The sequence below is a fragment of the Oryzias latipes genome, chromosome 9, assembly GCF_002234675.1.
Source record: "Oryzias latipes chromosome 9, ASM223467v1".
NCBI lineage: Eukaryota > Metazoa > Chordata > Actinopteri > Beloniformes > Adrianichthyidae > Oryzias > Oryzias latipes.
Window position 1 is genome coordinate 27,864,131 of NC_019867.2, and position 21,821 is coordinate 27,885,951.

Genomic DNA, 21,821 nt, shown 5'->3' on the forward strand with positions numbered 1-21,821 from the left:
CGATACGTATCCCGATATTGTACCGGAACACATTTTCTCTTTTTTTTTTAAAAGTATGACTTAGATAAAAACTCTACCTGAATATCAATACGTCTTTCATTGTAATAAAATTGAAAACTTAAATTTATTTAATGATCACATGAATAAGCACTGCAACTGTATCTCATATTCAAGTTGCTTTTACCCATCCCAATTCATAGTGCTTTTATTTTGGTAACTTAAAATATAGAAAGGGAACAGTCCCCATTTGTCTGATTTCCACAACTAAATATTTTGCAGTATACGAAAAAAAAATAAAATGAATGTGCTTTAACCAATAAGGTTCTAAAAGTATGATTGGGGAAATAAAGTGCTGTTTATTCTGTTTATTTTCAATATTGCTTAACGTAGCTTCTCAAGTACTTTTAAACGGTTCAGGAGCCTGAATGGTGGGGGGGACACTTATTCTTTCCTGAAATAATAAAGTGTGATGATGAGGCAATGTGACAGAGTGAAGGAAAGTCGGTTTAATGTCGGGAAGACGCTTTGTTTGCATCACAGCTGCAGCCCCTCATTCTCACACGCGGAAGTGAACTAGTATTGGTCATCGTATTTTTCAGAGTGTTAAATACACATCACTTTGATCCATCAGGTAGCTAAACTAGAATCTAGTGCTGGGAGGTTCTGCAGAACTTTGGCTTGCTTGGCCAATAGCATTTTGGCCAATGCTACGTGCATTAGCCGCTGTGCAGCTGCAGTGCTTCCCTCGTTATTATCTGAGCCGCTGCAAAGCACCACAATCCGCGTTTTTATATGTTGCTGGCAGCAACATGGCACAGAGTTTTGGTTCGGTTCCCATCCCAAGTGAAAAAAAAATCTCTTGGAAGTGAGCATGGAGACTACAAGAACTCCATCCACGCCGGGGTCAGTCGGCTTCAGGCCAGCAACAGGCTCTGCTTCCTCATACAACTCCGGGTGATGCAGCTTCAATGCTGCCGGCATGTCTTTAAACTTGCTGCTCTCGCTTCTCCTTGTTTTTCCCTCCACCATCTTTGTTTGAATGTGTATTCTTCTTCGTCTGCCCGCAACAGCCAATCTCGCAACGAGCGCCCCCTATCGACCCACCGAAGAATTGAATTGTCTTACCAAAGGATGGTTAATATAACGTTTTACAGGGTCTTTAAACGTGAATAAAAGGTCGATACTTGATGAAGACGTCTCAAGAATCAATCACGGGACTAAATTTTGCGATATATCACCATTTCGATAATTTGGCACACCCCTACGGCAAAGAGGGCCAAAGTTCTGCAGAACCTCCCAGCAATGGACTGTAGTTCAGCTACCTGATCGATCAGATTGTTGTTTACAATGCTATGAACAAAGGCCGACATCGTGGCGATCAGCGTTAGTTTATTTCCGCGTGTGAGAAAGCGTGGCTGTAGCGGTGCAGTGCAGATATGTAAACAAAGGATCTTTGTCACATTAAAGCATCTCCTTCTTCCTGTCATGCTGCCTCATCATCACACTTTATTTTTTTCTGCATAGAAATTGTGCTTTTTCCGTTATTTTTGAAACACCATTCAGGGTCCTGAACCGATTAAAAGTATTTGAGAAGCTACATTAAGCAATATTGAAAATAAACAGCACTTTCCTTAATCATACTTTTAGAACTTCGTTGGTTAAGGCACATTCATGCTTTGTTTTTTGTTATACTGAAAAATATTTTGTTGGAGAAAGCAGACAATATTGACTGTTCCCTTTATATAATTTAAGTTACCAAAATAAAAGAACTATGAATTTGCCTGGGTAAAAGCAACTTCTATATGAGATACAGTTGCAGTGCTTAACAATGTTATCATTAAATAAACTGAATTTGACAATTTTACAATGAAAGATGTATTGAAATTTAGGTAGAGTTTTACTTTAGAGTCATACTTTAAAAAAAAGAAAGAAAATGTGTTCCGGTACAATATCGGGATACGTATCGTAACACCAGACTCTTGCCAATACACCAATACACACCCCTAGTGTCTTCCAATCCATGCATTGACTGTGTATGAGATATGCAGACTTCCAGTCAATGCTTCCATGTAGCGAAGAGGCTAAAACCTTTTGACAGTAGCTCCTCCCACATGCGTCAGGTTATGAAGATGTTTTTGGACAAGTGTTGAGCAGCAGATTTGACACGCATCAAAAGAGAGGTGGAAGATGCAAATTTGACACACGAATCGCGTCAGTGCCAACCATGTCATCGCAAAATGCTTGTTTCATAGCTCAGGTCTGTCCATTCACAGTGCATCTGTATTTTGTCTGTTACTAAAAAGCAAGATAGTCCAAAGGCTTAACGGCAGGGCTACTTTACAATAGCTAAATTCACATAGCCCAGTGCAGAAAAAGGTGTTAAGAATATACAAAAAAACTGCCTGCAGGCAAGAGGCGAATGAGGTGTGTGTTTGTGTGTGTGCTAGGAACAGAATTCACTTTGCTGGTGTTGCTGTTCACCCTCACATTTCCTCTGTTGGCCCCATCTTGACACCCGACTCTTAAAAGCCTCTAAGCTGAAAGTGAAGGTCATAGAACTAGAGGGACGCACAGGGACAATCTGATCAAAGTTCAGGATCACCTCCAGGAACTTGAGCCCTTCCAAAGCTGTACAAATGTAGTAAATACCAATGGAAATGTTTTTTTAACTAATCAGTACAGCCCTTTCTGTCAGGGCTGACCCATATTTTGAAGTTTTCAGACTTTTTTCCCTTGCAGAGCTGACTTTAACAGTCAAATGACTCAAACGCCTGATCAGTTTAGATTTTCTCTGAAAACTAAAACCTAAAAAAAGCTAGTTCTATTATTTGTAAGCCAGAAACTCATCATCATAATCCACATATTTGACAGGCATCTGCTCTATCCATCCACCTTGTATTTTTTAGCTACTGTGGCTTTTCCACAACACGTATCTAAATGACAGTGCTAAAATGAGGAAGGATATTTTCCTTCATTTAGGAAGCATTTGCAACTGTTTCATCTCATTGCTAAATGACAGTTTTTAATGCAGCTGCATTCAGAACCCGTGCCTCTTATCGTAGCTCCCTCCAACACTTGATGGAATTTGCCATCACACAATGGCTGGAAAATACACTTCAAAGGCAAGAAGCATCTAATCTCCTCCACTGTGCACATTGCAAATTTGCTGTGATAATAAGATCCTGCTTTCCCAAGCGCTCTTAAGAATCCCAACCAAGGATGAGAATTTCATCTCGCTCTCTCTACTCATCTACTTCTTTCCATCTTGCTTTCTCCCAATGTGGCATAGCCAGGAAGTGGGGAGATAGACTGGGGCAAATGGTGGGGGATGGGGAGAGTCACTGTGCCGCAGTTTCTAGAGAATCTCTGCAACAGCAATACTGCATATGTGTGGAACCCATCCTTATGTAAAAAGCCCAATTTTACAGTTTAATTTCCCACACCCAGAGAAAGAAACAGAGATACACACAGCTGACAGCACAGCACAGTGACTTACCTTCCATTTTCGCCTTCAAATATCAAGCACGAGTAGCTGCTACAAAACCAGCGTCAAGGATTTCACTCAAACTACTTCATGTCCGTAAATATCCCAAGCAGGAATTGTGAGGTGAAGTCAGATTTTCTTTTAAAACTTGCAATGAAGGTTCAAATTCCAGTGCTGAAGAACATTTTCAAAGTCATAAGTGAAGATGATACGCATACAGGACGGCAGTGAAAAGGGGCCTGCAGGTAGAGCTGCAAGCTGTTGCAAAGGGCAGACTGGGGGGACAATAAACATGAATGTGGGGCAACGATTAATCCACGTAAATGATGAATCGATTTATGTTCCAACGATCCAACCAGATCGATCTGTCTGAGGTAAGCTGTTCATTGAATTGACCTATATCACTGTATAATTGTTTCTAATTGAAATAAATCATTCCTATCGATCTTGGAAAATACCATTTGGATTGAGACATGGTAGGGTTATTTTACTATAATGTAAAAACGACCAAGTGTCCTCACAGCAGACAACACACATGTGATGGCAGCAAAATGTGATCAAGTGCAACCAATTCGCACGTGCTGGAAACTGGAGGTTTCACTGGTGCACCAAAAAATTTTTATTTGACTTTCATTCACTTTTAACTTGTTTACATATTTAATTTACACTTGATAATCCTACAAGAATGTGGAAAACTTTACCTGCACTGTTCAGTGCCAAGGTATTTATCACACTTGTTGAAGTTTTGGCTAAAAATGTCCTGGATCCATTGTAGGTCAGTGAATTGGATCGTCAACCACATTTATGATATGAATCAAGTCGATAACATGAATTGTTACACCCCTAAACATCAACCTTTCCACGCAGTACTACCCAACTTCTAGCACTCTATTTATGCCACTGAACACCCTCCAGGTAATCTTAATTTAAACTCTTCTCTATGCGTAAAGATGCAGTCTCAGATATAACATTAACACAACAAAGGAGAGTTTTAGAGATGGACTCATGAATAATGAGATGATCTTTTGCAGAGATGCCATGTTTGATAGATATGCTATTTTTCATATCCCTAAGCAAGTATATACTTTAAATGTTCAAATAAATATGTGCAAATGGAGGGAATCTAATTCCAGTCATGGTCATACAAAATAAAAAAGTAAAGTTGTAGCTTCATAATAAAATAACATGACAGCACAATGTCTGAATGCATTTGCTAACAAGTCTTCGCCTTACTGTATCGCAGTTCAACCTTAGCAGGATTTGTTTACACTCTATCCTGCTAGCTTACAGCCCCTCACAACCCCAAGCTAACATTAGCTGTGCAACAAAAATGGCAAGCAATATTGGAGCTCTTCAGCCATACAGTTTTGAAACTAATACCAACTCAGACGAGGAAAACAAAGACGTTCATGGATCCATTTGTCTATAAGTGGATAGAGAGTGGATCAGAGCAGGGAGCTTGTGGCCGGACAATAGCTGTTGGGGGAAAAAGGGAAAACGGTACACTTGATACGCAAAGATGTTCCTGGAACAACCTGCAATCTTATGCCACCTTGATGTCTCCAGTGGTGTGCAAAGGACAGCCAGGACTCTGCATCAAACAAATGTTGTGAGTTTATTCAAGCCCATTAAGGATGGAGCCACCTTAGAACAGAAGAAAGAAGTCCAAGAGTGTCCCTTGTTGTTCCATTAAATGCACAGCTCTTCCAGATCATGACAGACAGCACTGGAGTCTCATCCAGGATCAGTGAGCTCAAAAATGCAATCCAAATCTTCTGATGAAAAAAAAAAACTTAAGGAGAGAGTCTTTTCTCCATTCTATGCCCTTGATCTACATTTAAACCTTTGAAGACCGTCGAAAAAGTCACCAGCAACACCTACACACAGACACCGTACAACATGTCAAATTCTGACTGTTTACGTGATCGCCATGACTCATCAGCGCAAGGCTGCTTTTCTACGCATTAAATCTGGTGGAATTATGTTAACTGTGTTAGCAGCTGACGACTTACAATAGACGAAAGAATGTAAAGCTTTAGCAGTGTTAAAGGGTTAAAGGTTTGCCCTCTCTAACAGAGCATTAAAGGGTCTCAGGGTTGCCCAAATCCAGGCCTCAAGGGCTGGTGTCCTACATGTTTTCCAACCATCCTGCCATTGAACCTTCTTATAGGCTAAACACACCGGATCCAGGTAATCAACAGGAGATAAGGCAGGGTTTCTGGAAAACTAGCAGGAGGGCGGCCCTCGAGGCCTGGATTTGAGCGGGACAATCATGCTTTAAGCCATTGAGAGTATATTATATCCATATGTATGATAAGATATTAGCTTTGGCACACTAAAGAACACATTTTTTTAGCTCATTTTTCTACGCAGAAGAAAGATGACTTGATCTCTTAGGCACCGCCTTTCGCTCACCATGGGTGCCGCCCATTTCATGATGTCAACCTGGGGCCGGCCTCAGCAGCTTTTCTGCGTTTCGCTCATGAAAACAAACAGCTAACATTTTGCAAAGATGGATGTGCGTATTAGGCCTGCAGAAAAAAATAAAAATAAAAAATCAAATTGCAAATTTATCGTTATCGCGTTAAAAAGCTGTGCAATATGGATATTGCAAAAGACGGTGAAAATCGGAAAAATTGTTATTTTAAATGTGCTAAAACAATCTTATGGCAGCTTGAAGTATTAAGCAAATCAAAAAATTAACTTATGCATTTGACCAATCAGATGAAGCCCTTTTAGGTTAGTTGCGCCCCTTCCAGGCGAGTAGACTAGTTTTATTTGGAGTATAATTTAAGCTATGTTGACTCTTATTTCAAATAAACTGCAGACAGACTGGCGAACTGTCCAGGGTGTCCCCTGCCTTGCTCGCCCACAAGTGGCCGGGATAGGCTCCGGCAACCCCGTGACCCCGAAAGGGATAAATAGCAGAAGAAGATGAATGAATGAATGCAGTGACATGTGGAAATTATGTTTTTGGTTCTTTTGCAATTTGTTCATATATATCACAAGTCATATCGTCATTGCAATATTGATCACTAATCTCATTGTACAACGGACAATGAAGCAAATCTAATCTAATATGGGATATTGCGAGTTTTCCTCCTATTGTGCAGCCCTTGTGCATATTATGGATATAAAACCACGCATTTTGCCAAACACTGCTAGCTTCAGGGAGAAAGCGAGTGTGCACGTTAGCCTGAGGGACTCTTCCGGGAACCTGCCGTTTCCCACTTTGTGACGTCACAATGTGAGGACCCACTCCTTTCCAGGGATTGGATTCCTCAGGAGGAAATGGGGAGAAAATGCAAAGCTCCATCTCTTCCTCTCACTGAGGACCCTTTGAACTGATGGCATGTTCATGAGATCAAGTTACCTTCCTCTCAGAGCTTTCAGAGGAATACTTCTGCATCCTGGACACAAGTGTTTCTGCAGAGGAAGATTTCTCTACTGCAGGACATGTGGTCACTGCAGAAAAAAATAAATCCCACGCAAACATGTTCTGGTTGGAGACCTTAAAGCAGTCATTCTACAAATTACCAAATCCTAGGAGGAAACTTGTGTTTAATAACTTTGGCAGACTCAGAATGTGTAATGTTTAGTTGTTTTGTAGTTTAAAGCATTTAAGAGGTTCTGATTTTAAGGACAAGCTGTTTTTGCACTATGTGAAGGCCAGGCCTGTAACCTTCTATTCCAGCTTACAATTAAACTTTAAAGTAGACATTTTTGTAGCATGTAGATCCCAATGTTACATAAAGTCTGCTGTGTTTAGACTTGCTTTTTGTACTTTTGGAAACTGCCTGTTTTAAAGCAGAAACCAGATTTATTTATGCTGTGTGAGAATGACCACACTAATCAAGCTGGACCTGTACTAGTAATTTTGGTTTAGGGTTTAAATGTAGTTTTTACGTGTTTACATTGCTTAGAAGACAAGATTCATTGTTTTAATTTAACTTTGAAATATTTTGGTTTGTGAAGTGCAATGCCCGGTTTTATGGTGTTTGTCATATTCTGAATTTTCAGATTGTTTTCTGAAAAAAGTACAAATAAAAAGTAGTTCATAACAATCTGACTGCAAAGAATTCCAAAAAAAAAAAATAGTTGTGGCTGCCCCACATCGATGCATCATGAAATCGGACTGAACCACTGACAATACAATCGTAGCCGAATGAGATCTCAAGACCAGCCCATTAAAAGACCCACTCCAATGAAACTCATCTTTTTGGTGTTTTTAACGTTTTTGTAGCATTTTTCTCATGATGGAGGAAAAATGGAAAATACTTGAATTCTAAAATTGGGTTTCTAAGTAGTTCTCTTTTCAAATTATGATGGATCAGGAACAGATAAAAAAAACCACACAGTTTAAAAGACCTCTTTGTTGTGAGTTAGAAACTGAAATGGGTAGGCCAAAGTCTCACCACTCCACTCCATTCTGATGTATCCACCTGTAGACAAACACATCCATGAACGTCTTTGTTTTCCTCGTCTGGGCTGGCATCTGGCTCAAAAACTGGACGGCTGAACAGCTCATATATTTCTCGCCATTTTTGCTGCACCGCTAATGTTAGCTTGGGGTTGTGAGGGGCTGTAAGCTGGTAGGATAGTGTAAACCAAAGGAATGATGGGATATCAGCGGAGGCAAAGATGATTGGAATGGGACTTTAACTATGGATACTGTGTGTGAAAAGAATAAAAAACCTCAACTTGGAATTCACTACTTCCCATGCCTCTGTTTGATCCGTTGACTGTATATGAGACCTGGACTGAGTGACCCTTCCCCCTTCGTGTTCCATCTTTGATCTGGAGTGGCTGTTGTGAACGTAGCTTCAGAAATTAGTTCCGGGCCATCACTCCGGTTAGGTTCACCTTGAAACCTTTTCCCTTCACTTCCTTCAGTTATTGTTGATTATGATTTCTCATAAACAACAAATCTGTTTTCGATGGACTTTTTTACCTTCACAATTTCTTTTTCTTTTAAATCAAATGTAATTAAAAACAAAGTCCTCTACCACTGACCTCCACATAAGACCAACACCTTCAACACAGAGGTGTCTTCTTCCAATTCCAGAGCAAACTGTCATTCCTCCTACATTCACGCATTTTTCAGTTCAGCCGAATTACCAGTGCACTAACACAATTGTGTTGGCAGCTGTTAGAATCTGTATTGCAAGTGTTGTGGCTGCATAAGCACTTTTAACATCTACCGGGCCAGTTATGAAATCAGGTACGTACAGAGTCTCTTTCATGAGGTCAAAGGTATGTGGGCAGCTTGTTTGACGTTTCTCCAGATAGTTTCTGATCATTGCATTGCTGCCAGCAGGAAGACAAATACTACAATAGTCATTCTGAGAATGCATTGTTTTGTGAGAGGCAAATTTCAGAATAAAAGCCTTGATAATGTCAGGCATGGATGCAACTGAATGCAATGTGCTATATGAGTAATCAATATTATCAATATTGGATAAAAGTTGCAATATATAAATAAAGAGAAAAACAAAAAATAATGTATTTAAATAAAGTCAACATATTTTAAATCATAATCTAAGCCACCCTCATCTACATAGAAGGCGGGTATCAAACAAAAGATTAGTCAATGACTAAAGGGCTTTGTTACATTCCTTAAATACTTTAAGCTGTCATGAAATTGTGTTTTAGAATGTGTGTAAAAACATTTAGAGTAACCATTTATTGCTGTTTACGCAGTCTTTTGCGATGTGCATTGCACCGGCTGATTTCGCAATGGCGATACATTTTCAATTAGTTATGAAGGCCAACCCGGATGCAACCTGAACTTTAACAAAACAGTCAGTAGATCCGGGTATAGGCTTTACCCCCACGAAAACAGTCCTGAGAGAGAGAAAGTCATCCTCCTATGAAGATGCATCAAACAACTCTTAAATTGGTTTCCTCAGTAATTAGACTATAATCAGCCAAGTAGTACTCAATGCTCCAATTAAAACTCTCTGCCACTTTCTTGCATCTCCTACATAAAGACTAGTAAACAAATCCTCAGCTTTGTATCCAAATTCTTACATCATTTTTGGGAAAACCCGCTCGTTATCTAGAAGTTTGTTTGCAACTTGGTGGCGTCATAAACTCCCCATATGGAAATCTATTTCTCCGCGATTTGTGAAAATACTGTTGATCCCCATGATTTTCAGTGTGCAGCTATGAATTGTTGCTTATGTCCAGAGATTCTGCTTCTGTGGGGATTGTGCTCTTAGATCTAGGTCTCAGGTTTCTTTCCGTGGTTCTTGTCATGTTTTGAGTTGTTCCCTTCTCAGTCACCCCAGGTTTGTGTTGGTGATCATCCACTACCGTTTTCCTTTCTGTCAGTTACCTTAAGTGTCTGGTATTCAAGTTCTTCCTCATCAGGTCATCTGCTTTGTCACCTTTTTGTTTCTCTATGGTATTTATCATGTTTAAGTGTATTTATGAAACATATAGGTTTCTGCCACCAAGCCTAGTCCTATACCATCAGTTCCTCACAGTTTATCAAAAGACTTAAAACTGATAGAAGACTTGTGCAGATACAAAAGTTGTCTTCTTGAATACGCTGCTCTTTGCATCTGGCTTGTTGTGTCACTGGTAAAGACTCAGAGGATCTTCGGTAAGGTTTCCCGCTTTAGGCATGTGCATAGCATGCTCTCCACTTTCAACTTCAAAAACGCAATAAACGTAGAAACCTCGAAATGTTTCTTTGACCTTGTTTTACATGTAAAAGCCAGAGCAAGATCTTCTGGAGTTATTTGGAGCACGATCAGGCCCAGTAATCCAGGATATGAATAAATCCAAGTGATCATAACCCTCTCATTGGCCTTACACTCATCATAAAGCTGTCTCAGAAGCAGTTTTGTCTTGTGTGCATTCACAACTAACAATTACTGCCAATCTCTCTTTAAGCATGAGAGTGTTAAAGTTACACTAAGTTTGCTTTGAACCAGTAATAGCTTTTGTTGCAGGACCCACCAAATGTGACTCAAAGTTTTCAGTTTTGCTCATCTCACCATTTCCGGGAATGAAAGTCTCAAATTTATCAAATTATTCTTGACTTTTTGATCCCTGATGTTAAAGTATAGCTTTGACATCTTAATCAACGGTCTGTTACAGCACTGGAATGTGCGCTCCCATCACTCAGCAGTGCTGCGCCCCATTCAGTTGATTCTGAAGCCAGATTGGTTCAACAATCGCTGTGGCTCTGCTTTTTTTTTTTTTTTTAGGAGGTGGAGGGGATCATGATAATCCCCTGTTTCACCCATCTGTGTGTGTCTCCAGCTTTTCCATCTGTATCCCATCTTCCATTTATCTGTCCAGTTACTGAAGATGTATTTCCTCCACAGACAGCATGGCTTGCAGTTCTCAAACGATCATAACTCAAGTCTTCCTTGTCCATCTCCTCTTCGAGAGTCCTTTGCTGTCAAAGCTTGTATATCTCCACATTTTTGTTTCAGTCTCTATAGATGCTCTGCCTTTCATTCTCTTCTTGTCTAGTTAGTTACAGCTGTCTGTCATTAAACCCTTCACCTTGACCCAGGATTTAGCACTACAAATGTGGGAATTCATCTGAGGTCATCCAAGGATAAATGACAAAACCTACCTCACTTTTTAATAAAAACCTTTTAGTGAAGATGACAAATGGATGCAATTAATCTGGCATACATTCACACAGGATTTAACCTCCTGGATACTCAGGAGTATCTGTAAAGTAACCAAACAGACTTTAGAAAACAATTATTTCTATAACAACTCAAATCCAAATCTAACAAATGTTTTCTAAAGATATACCACCTCAGGCTGGGGGATCAATCGATACAATCGATTAATTCAAATTTTTTTTATTTTAGACTATTTATTTTTGGGAAAATTGAGATTTTATTTTCCGAGCTCTCTGCTCTGTAGCGCTTCCGTTGTTAGGAGTAAAATCGGTCCGCCGGTCTCTCGCAAAGCGCAGATGTGAAAACAGCAACAAGCAAAGAGTAGCTACTCCTGCAAGGCTGGAAGAAAAAAAAAAACACTGAGGGCTCTAAAAAAAAAAAAAAAAAAACGCACGCGAGAAGCGCTCCCCCCCTAAAAATGGATAATTCCAGAATATACTGAAGACCCATTGTCTTCTATCTACTCTGTCCCAGAGTGGTTCTGATGAACTTACTGTTAAGATAAGACACTGTAAAGCTTTGTTCACACCACCCTCTGCCATGCCCGTTCAAGCAATCCATTCCAATAAAATGTCTGTGTGAACGCGTGTTTTGGGCTTCTGTGATCAAAACCCACATTCACGCACAGCTACACAGGTTTTTACTATCGTTTTCAGACTCTACGTTCAAAACACGCAGTGAATGAGCGTCACAAGTTAAACCAGTTGAACTTTGACCAATCAGGGACTCGGATTTGGTAGTGATGTATGGATGAACATCACCTTTAATTGACAGAAGTGCCAACGGTTTGAAAATTGATCATGGAGGAGAAATTAATAATTCCAGTTTGTGCCCGGCCAGAATTATGACACCAAGTTTTTCATACATCTTAATGCAGTGAAAAAGAGCTTGGAGCAAAAATCACAAGCTTTGCACCACTCTGACTTACCGATAGCTTCTTCTAACTGTAGGTGGCGGACATGTCCTAGTAAACAGTGGAAGCAGAAAAGAAGAAGCAGCCCCTCCCTGCTTGTCCAGTGTGAACACCATGGACTATAGTCGCGTTCAAAAATGTGCATTCTTGAACATGTGTCACATGGCTTCATGGCTCTTTTGAGTGACCCGATTTATCTCTCAGTGGGGCTCCTTCAGACTGATGTGGATGTTTTTAAAAAATAAACTTCAGTTGGAATAAAACAAAATATTTGATCTCTTGTCATTTTAACTCTAGAAATAAAATAGTCTCAAAAGGTGAAAATAGAGCACAGTTACATAAACAGTTTACAATTTCTCTCAAATGGAAAGTGACACTAATAAAAGTCAATAATTTAAAGTGGTAAAAAATAAAAACCAAAAACCCCCACATGTGACTTGTCCAACAAGAATTTACATTTTCTACATTTTCTAGGCAAAATGTTGATCATGTTTGGACTTAAGACATCTTTTCAGCCCGAGGTCAGTGTCACTCCGACTCCACCCAGAGACGCGGCCATTCAAGCATTCATCAGAGAAGCCTCCTGCTTTCAATGGCCTGAGCTCTGACCAACCATAACACTGCCTTGCCCTCCTTTCCCTCTTGCCTCACTGCCCTCCAGCCAATCACAGAAGCACTCCAGTCCCACGTGACACTGCGGGCTGCCAGCCATCACCGGCATCATATATAGTGCATGCGAGAAAAATGTGGGGCAGTTCAATAAGTTGTGCTGAAGCCAGGTTTGTGTGCGTGTGCGATTGGAAGGGCACATGGGAATGTGTGTGCTTGTTTGCTAATGCAGGCGTGCGGGACGCACATAGGCGAGGGAGAGGGTTTTTGTAAGGCACTTGTGTTTGCAAACTGGCTGGCTGACTTCCCACTGGAGGCAGAGACATCAGACGGGAAAGATTGTGTGTCAGGACTGTGAACATCCACAAGTGTGGGTCTTTGTGTGTTTGTGTGTGAGCGAGGGAGGGAGACAGAGAGTGAGAGAGAGATAGTGTGGGAGCGTTCAACTCATTTCAGCAGCAACTTTTAGCCCGTCTGCATGCATGAGGTCTCTACTTTCATATGGAAGCTTGCCGTTCCTCGCATTTTCTGCCACTCGCTGATCGCCGTTTCCTGACGCCGGATTCCCCTTCAGTAAGTTTCTGAAACAGCTTAATCTTTCCTTTTAAAACTTTATGGCCATTTAACAACTGCACCCTTTACTCTGCTCTGCATTATGAGTTGTGTACCATCAGGAATGGTAACTGTGAAAATATTTGCGTCATAAATCAATGTTCATATTTGTGTGGCACTCGAGGTTGGTTTTGTGCGCCTGCTTAGCGCAGCTGGTCCGCAGTCGTGTGTGTGAAAGTAGGCAGCGGTTGTGTCCGGGTAACTTCTACAAGGATGTGAAAAAGCAAGACGGATCCCTGCACAAAGTGTGACAAGTGTGAAAAGTCTGCAGTTTAACGTGTGTTTGAATTCTTTTTTACTGGTGCTTTGTTTGGTGAAGCTCGCGCTCTGAAAACGTGGAGCGTGGCAGCCAGCAGCGATGTTTAGCCGAAAAGGAACTGAGCCAGACAGCAGACAAAAGCAAGCGGGGCAAGCCAGACGGGGCAGGTCAGCCATTAGAGGCTGCAGCGGAGGGACAGGTCAGCCAGCTGCTGCCCCGCGCCATGAGGGGAGGGGGCAGGGGGCAGCAACCTTCAAGCTCAGGGTTAGAGTTTGGGCTGGAGTTGGGGAGGGGGTTAAATTAAAAATAAAAAATGACCGTAAGTCAGCCCTGCCTCCTTTTAAACGCTCACCTTGCAATTCTTCTACTTTCAGGACCCCCACCCCCACTCTTTAACCTCCAATGAGGCTCAACGTTTCAACGGCTTAGAAAAACATACTTTTGCCTCCGTCTGAACCCTTCCAGTGTTCTAAAGTCAAACTGGCTAAATGGATAAAAACATTGGCAATCATTTGCTAAAGTCAGGCTGAAGGGAATAATCTGTCTCAAAGGAAGTGTAAATGTAGGAGGTGGTTAAATTTAGACGGCAAGAAAAGAGGAAGAATAGAGCTCATTTTCACAGAGCTTGTGATTTTCTATTCCCCTTTCGGCTGCTTTTCCTGCTGGCTTGCACTGGAGATGGGGGGTGGGTGGGTCACTGGGTTCGCAGTGTATTTTGTGAAAGGAAATTCTGGGTGTCCCTATGTTGTTTTTTCTGTGTCACAGTGCTTTTGTCTAAAGCTCTTGATCCGCAGCAAAAAGCAGGAATAGTAAGACTTGACAGCAGGGATGCTTTCATGAGAAAACCAAAACCTTTGGAGGCCGCGCAGACGCCTAAAACCAAGGTTTTTGAGTCTAGTATCCTACCAATGATGACAACAAGAAGGAAAAAAGAACTTCTCAAGGCTCCTTTTAAAGAAGAAGTTAACAAAACAACAAAACAAGCCCTTTGCTCTATGAAACAAACAATCAAAACAAAAAAAGACATGTGCATGCCTGTCTGAGACGCCGAGACAAGTCGCGCCGAAATGCCTGTACACGTCTGTACAAGTCTTGTCGAGAAGATCCCCAGATCAGGCCTCAGTGGCGGCGACCCCAGCCACACACTCCTGTTCTCCAATCAGGACAGTCCTTTGGTGAAACACAAACTACAAACAGGAGTCTGCACGCTGCTCAAATCAGCTGCACTTGTTTTTTTCTTCACAAAGAGTTCAGTTCTGTGCCAGGACTTGTGGATGGAAATGCATGTCTTTTAGTTAACAGTACACAATCTGGACTTGTGACTCTTTAGGGTTGGAAGAAGCTCTCATAGAGTTGTAACATCCGCTCTCACAGACGCGGTCGGTGTTGGTGACCTTCCTCGTAGCTCAGGACGGGCCGTGTCGACTTTCATTTTTTTTTTTTCTTTAGCTTGGATTTGTGGAAGCTCGTCCGTCGGCACCTCCACGCTCTTCCCCTGACAGAACCAGCATGGATACCCGGATTTGAATAGAAACCAGACAGCAATCCAGCCCCCACCACCACCGCCAGCACCCCCACTCCCATGTGGGACAATGAGGATTTGTTAGTGTTGGGTACGCGCGGCCGCTGACACAAAGCGCGCTGCCTCCCCATCCTCAGCCCACAGCCTCAGTGAGCCTATAAGCAGAGGAGAGCAGTAGATCAGTGGGGGGGCCTGGGCTTGGGGACAGAAGGGTGTCCATGAAAGTGTGTGTGTGTGTGTTGGGGGGGGGGGGTAGTTTTGAGGCCTGGGATTAACAGACAAGAGCTGAGCTGGGGGATGGGGGCCTGAGAAGAACAGGAAATTACTGGCTTTGATGAGGCAGATTTGCGCAGACTGAACGCCCCCCCAGCTGCAAAAAAAAAAAAAAAAAAAAAAAAAAACGGCTTTAGCAGAAATTTCAGAAATGCTTCAAGATGTGCATCCTTGGAATTAAGTCTACACACCGGTGCTGAGCAAACACTGCAAAGTCGTCGTCCCCCCCCACCCCACCCCCTTCACAGGTCTTTCCCTTCCCGTTCCTTTTCTCCGATGCCAGCCCCGGACCATGTCATGAGAATCCTATTACGCTCAGCCTTCAGCTGACCCAATTCCACCCACTCAAAAACGACATCTCAGTCCCTTCTATAGAGATGGCAGTTGTAAACAGAGAGGCTGAACAAAGAGGATTTGAGGACCTGAAAGTTCCCTCGGTGCTGGAAGCGTGCTCAGTAAGATCTCAATTAGACCCGAGTGAAGGACTGGACTCAGACGGCAGGAGGAGCCAGAGCTGGCCGTCGGCTCCTCCGTGTCGCAGATTGGTGTTTGTGCCGCGCAGCTCCAGGCAGAGACGGTTAATGTGTGTTCAGTGAATATCAGGGTCGATTAAAGAGCCTCGTCTGGCTGGGCTGCAGCAGATTAGACAGGCGGAGCGGACACAGGCCGCAGGCTGGTCGTCTGGCGTTCTGACCCACATTGGTCTGATGTGCACGTCACTTCCTATTACACTGACAATCGGACGCTTCATCAGCTGAGCTCACCGTCATCTGCATACACCCCCACTGAAGGGCGAGCCCCCCACAGGCCATAGCTTCACAGTGTTGTGTGCCAGCTCGGACAGTCATGCTGTTTGCCACAGGAAGCGTAGATGAGTCCAAGCGAGGCCCCAAACTCCCCGGCCTCTGTGGGTGGTCGCTCTGGCATGTCAGCAAAAGGCTTGATGCTAATGCACGAATGTGAAGGTTTTTTTTTTTTTTTGGTTTTTTAAAAGGAAGTTTGAGGTTCTTGGAGGATAACATTCATACTTGGCATTGCAAATGAATGCAGATTTAATTTGACGATCAGGCATATGTGCAGCCACAACACCCATCAGCCTGTCACAGGGACGGAGGTCTCCCCAGTGGACGTGCAGCAGGCTGAGAGAGACGGGTCTGTTTGCTGGCTGCCCAAGAGATAACTGGCAGCTACAGAGGGAAAAGCAGGCTCAGCAACAGATAAGGGGCCACGTGGAAAGCTCCATAATCAGCGAGGATTAGCAAATTATAAATCATGGGTTCACACGACGACGCCGTCACTGTTAGAGGAGGCAAAAAGCGGGCGGAGGAGAAGCAAATGTATAAGCAGATGGGAGGCGTGTAAGGAGCAAAAATGAATTCAGATGGTTTTGCTTTAATGTCCCACAACGATCACCTTTTCATCAATTGTCAAGGTCTTTAAATAATGATTATGCCGTTTCATCCCAAATTAAAAATACCCGTCACGTTCTCTGACACATCTTCTGCAGAGACGCAAAAGTTCATCAGATATTTGCTTCAGAGTTGTGGGTGGGACTGTCTGTGCAGAGCAGCCCCCCCTCCCCATTGCTGAAAGTTCTCTGTTTACATGCTCTCCCTGTAGCTAACATTAGCGATGCGACAAAAACGGTGAGTCGTACGGTTTAGATCCAGATTCCAGCTCAGACGGGGAAAACAAAGACAGACGAGGATCTGTTTGTCTGCAGGTGGATGCATCACAATGCGGCGGAGCATGGAGCTTGTGGCCCCGCCCCGCGAGTTTTCGACATCACAAATACGATCTTTTTTCACATTTCCACCCGATTCAAAACAACGTGAATAAAGAAATGCCATTTTTAGCCTCATTTTCTTTATACGTGTCCTCCATCCTGAGAAGAACGTGGTAAGAACAAGTTAAAAACAACAAAAACACCATTTTTAATGAGAGTGGGTGTTCAATGCAGAAAAGGATCCCATTATAACACTTTCTATCAGGTCAGCAGGAGAGATGGGCTGAGAGGGGGAAACGAGTAAGGAGGAAAAATTAAAAGCTCTGCCAACTCTCTGGCTAATACAATCTTCTGCCTGTCAGATTACCTTCTTTAATCCAAAAAGGTTTAACACCTCTTAGAAATCTGAAAGGAGACATGAATTCAGCAGAGATTTTCCTCTGCTGGAGAGGGAAGGGGGGAAGGTGCTGCGGAGGACGGCTAAGTCTCGCGGCAGCTTTCTAAAGAGCCGGCATTGACAGCTCAACAGTCGCACAGACTTTAAACTGCTGTGGAGAGGATCAGCAGAATTAAACCCTGAAACATCAACAACCTCAAAAACAGCACTCATCCACTGTTGAAAACGTGCACAGTGCTAGAAATGCGACGTTCAAGTTTCCAGAATTTTCGGTCCTTTGTCAACACAGCGGGGCAAAAAGAAGAGCTTAACTTTGGTTTATGCGGCTCTGATCAGGTCAACAGAGCACAAAGCTTCGTACAGCGCATTAGGGACAGTGTCCCTCCTGGCACCATGCAGCAACATCCCCTGCTGGGGGAAATGGAAGGGGGGGGGGGGGGGGGGGCAACGCATTGTGTTGGCTGTCATGCAAAAACTGGTTTTGGCTTGGGAGGAATGGAATGACAATCCCGAGCCTTCTTCAGTCTGAAGGTTTTGGCAATGTCTTAGAAACGGCGGCAAGAAGAACTCTGGCAGAACATGTGAACCACATGAAAGTAAAATGATTACATTTGGATTTTTTTTCCCCACTTCTGTCAAGCTTTCAGCAAGTGAAGACCTCATCTAAATCAGGTTATGTGCTGGCTCAGCGGATGAATAGAAAAATGCAGTTGATGTCTCAGTTCTTTGCGTCTCCGCCTCCCTGCGTGGTACCGCATCCATACAGGCGCTGGGTGCCGTAGATGGAGGGTGAAGGAGACGATGTAATGCTTACGGCCAATTCAAGTGCTGCATAGGCAAGAGAAACACACATGACGACAATACAAGAGGCAAAACAGCCACCTAACAGATTAAAAAAATGAATGGATGCAGCTGCATGGGCTTTGTTTTGGAGTCTCTGAGGACACCGTTTTAAGTCAGAAATCTGAAATGCCATCATTACATTTAGAAAATCACCACAAATACTCAGAGTTTGAACTAAGAGACATGCCAACAAAGCTTTGGAGAAGAGGAGCGTGACATCCAGTGGCCCTCTCAGACAGGAGTGGATTCGTCAAGCAGAGCCGGGCTGATGGGACATGATCAAGTGCATCACTGCAGGGTTCAAAGCGCCAAAGCAGACACAGATGAGAGTGCATCACAAAGTAGGCACAGAGGCATATCAATCATTCCAAGAAAAGGCAGGAATAGAGCAAAGGAAGAAGAGTTGGGAGTATCCCACATATCCCAGCCCCCCCAAAAAATAGCACTTCGTCATTGTTAGGCAGCTGCTGGTAAAGGCAGAGAGGTGGTGGCAGCAGCAGTGGGATCGGGCTCGGCCCAGATCCCAGGAACTGAGGCAGAGTGATGCATGGCACATGGAAGCCGGGTGTTTCTGGAAAGACCTGGCGTTCTGCCTGAAGGAGTTCCTTCGCTGGAGCGCTGCCGACCTGGTCGCTGAAGGTTAAGCCTTTTTCAACACACACCAGTCATGTGAACCACCACAGGGTGCAAATAAAACCACAGTAAAGCCCGCCAAACAAACTTCAGTCAGTGTGATACCTTGACATTCTGAAAAAAAAGGCACATATGCTTTCTTTAAAAGTGAGGATGAATCCAAAACTCTTTCCCACTAAAAACAATCAAATAAAACGAAAAAACTGAATAAATCAGAAGCACTTTGACGGCCACTGCCAGGACTTCTGGTAATGTTTACAAGTCAGCATGTTCACTCTTCACTGCAGAATCAATGTGGTGCAACAGACCACTACTTCAGCCAGAATCCTCTCCCCAATGTCAGCAAGTCCCATTCTTCGTTGTTCATGGCAGCCAATTTTGCAGCCATGTCCAGGTTTCTTTTTCTTCTTTTCTTTATAAAATCGACCTTTTACAGCAAGGCTTACATTAATCAATCTGCATATTTAGGTTTATTTGCTTCAAACAGGTAACCAGAATGCTAAACATGACAAGTCTGCTGGAGATTCTCCCAAACGTCTTTTATTTTGAGTAGAATTTTACGAATGACTCAACAATAACAGCAGATTTGCTGGATCTGATGGAGTTTGCAACTAAAGAGCAGACGTGATCTGAACAATGTAATCTGTTTACACACCTCATTGGAGGGCCCGCCGGCATGTGACACGATAACTGACGGCATGATGATGCGAGCACACGCTGGCAAACGTCCAGCTCTGGTGTGTGCTGCGATGCTGGGAGAGTCAGGCCTAAAGCATGGGGTTTGTGCAGGCAGGCCACATGCTCGTACCTGAGGTTAGTAGCAGGAACTACTGCTGCCCATTTGCCTCTCACATCTCCTTTTCTGCGTGCAAAAGGAAAAGCGAAAGGTGTATGTCATCCCTGGGAGGTTTGGAGGCCTTTACAGAAACAGGATTAATATTACGTAAATTCTAAGGAATTTCAGGGTGTGGGGGGGGGGGGGGTTGTGGGGATCCGGATGGGGTAGTACAGCTTCCTTTCTGTGTACACCACGGTCAGATTGGTTTCTTTCTTATTTTACCTGAACCCACCAAGAGTCGTTAACCAGTTAACCAGAAGGAACATAATGTTCAACTTCCAATTCTTTATGTACAATCTCGGGCCCCTTTGGACCGGTTCTGTGACTACTTTTTCATATTTCAGTCAAAGCTAGGGCAATTTTGAATCCTCCAAACTTGATATGTAAAAACAAGAATTTGGATTCCTTGCCAAAAACTCAAAAGTCTAAACAGGTAGCAGCCAGGTTATGTTTTATTTCATTTGTTGTAACAGGCTTCAGTTAAAGGTCCATTTTGAAGCCTTTTGTAAATCCGTAGAACACAGATGTTGTTTCAGCCAGCAAGGCTTCCTGGATGCAGACCAGCCAGCTATGCAGGCAACACGACTCAGAGTACACAGTGTGCTTTTCATTGACCAACCTCTGGAATGTGCCGACGACACAGGGTTCACGCCGGTTCAGTCACACTGTTGCACTGTTCCCTCTGGCCTCAGCAGGCTCTCATGCCCACACTGCTATTTTCGCACGTTACACTGTTGCAAGTTTGTCAGTTATGCAAAGTTTCTGCGGATGAAGCCAGCAGTGAAGAAGCTCCACGTGGAAGTGCAGCCGAGCCTAAAAGCGCATGAATGAGTCAGTGTGCGTGCAGACACATAACAGATTTCCCATAACTTCTTGTAAGTGCCAAGGGGTTGGCACTTAATTTAAGAAAAAAAACAGAAAATACCCAATAAAAAAAGGAGATACGTGTATGAAAAAAAAAAAGGCTGTGTGAGTCTCGGGTGCTCAGCCAGACAGCAGGAGTGCCAAGGAAAGAATCCTTTGAAGCCTGAGCTGGAGGGCCTGAAAAAATGATTACTTCCCACCTTGTCAGTGAAATCCGGAAGGAATTCAGAAAAACTTTTTTTTTTTAAACTGCCGTTCAGGAGGAAACAAAGAACCATCTTGCTAATGAAAGAGCCAAAAAAATCAGCATAGAAGGCAACGGGATCGGTTTGTTGCGTCCACATTTAAAATCATAAAGTGCTTCATAAAATAGTTCCAACAAAAGTTATGAAGTTCTCACTTTTTAAACTAACCGTGACAAAGTAAAATGTCTAGTACAGATGGAAAAAAGAACACTGGAATATGGAAAATTTTGAGATATTTTTATCCACACTATGTTAATAATGATGGTCAGCGATCTGCCAAAGTAGGAAAAGGTGAAAAGGGCTCCTCTTTTCTAGGAGTAATGCTTCATTATGCAGACAAGATGTTGCGACTTCCTTCCAAAACCAAGAAAAGGAAAAGGTGCAGTTCTCCTTCTCTTCTTTTCAAGGCATTAATCGAGCAGAACTGAAACACATCTCTGAACGCCACCACCACTTTGAAACAGTTTCCAAACATGTTTCTGCGTCTCTTTAAATCACAACCTGCACAAAATGCCCGTCTTTAATGAGAAGCGAGAATGCAGAGCCAAGAAAATGCAAAGCTCCAAATCTTCTCTTCAGCGTTGAGGGGAGCAAGGAGAACAGACTGGAGACAGACAGACAGACACAGAGGGGGAGAACATTAATAAAACATGACTGCATGATTTTCCAACCTCAAAGAGACAAACGCAGGCAGACACATTCCCAGAGCGGTAGCTGAGGTTCAGCGCCGGGTAAAGGGAGCAGTAATCTCTAACCAACTCCACACTGCAGTGCACTTGTTTAAGCTGTGAGGCACAGCAGTTTTCTGATCCCACTTCAAACCCAACTCCTTCCTCCGATCTCTGCCGCCATCATCTTCTGTCCTATTCATGCTTTTTTTTTCTTTTCTTGTCGTCCTTCTTTGCTGCAGGCTGAAGGTGAGGGAAGACTGGGACCATCAAGACGTTTCTT

The 21,821-nt window shown here is 43.0% G+C and overlaps 1 protein-coding gene across 1 annotated transcript in view; it reads right to left on the bottom strand.

Annotated features, from left to right (window-relative positions):
- Nucleotides 1-21,821, bottom strand: part of nr6a1 (nuclear receptor subfamily 6 group A member 1) — a 119,017-nt gene that overhangs the window by 62,514 nt on the left and 34,682 nt on the right. The gene's annotated exons all lie outside the window — the stretch shown is intronic.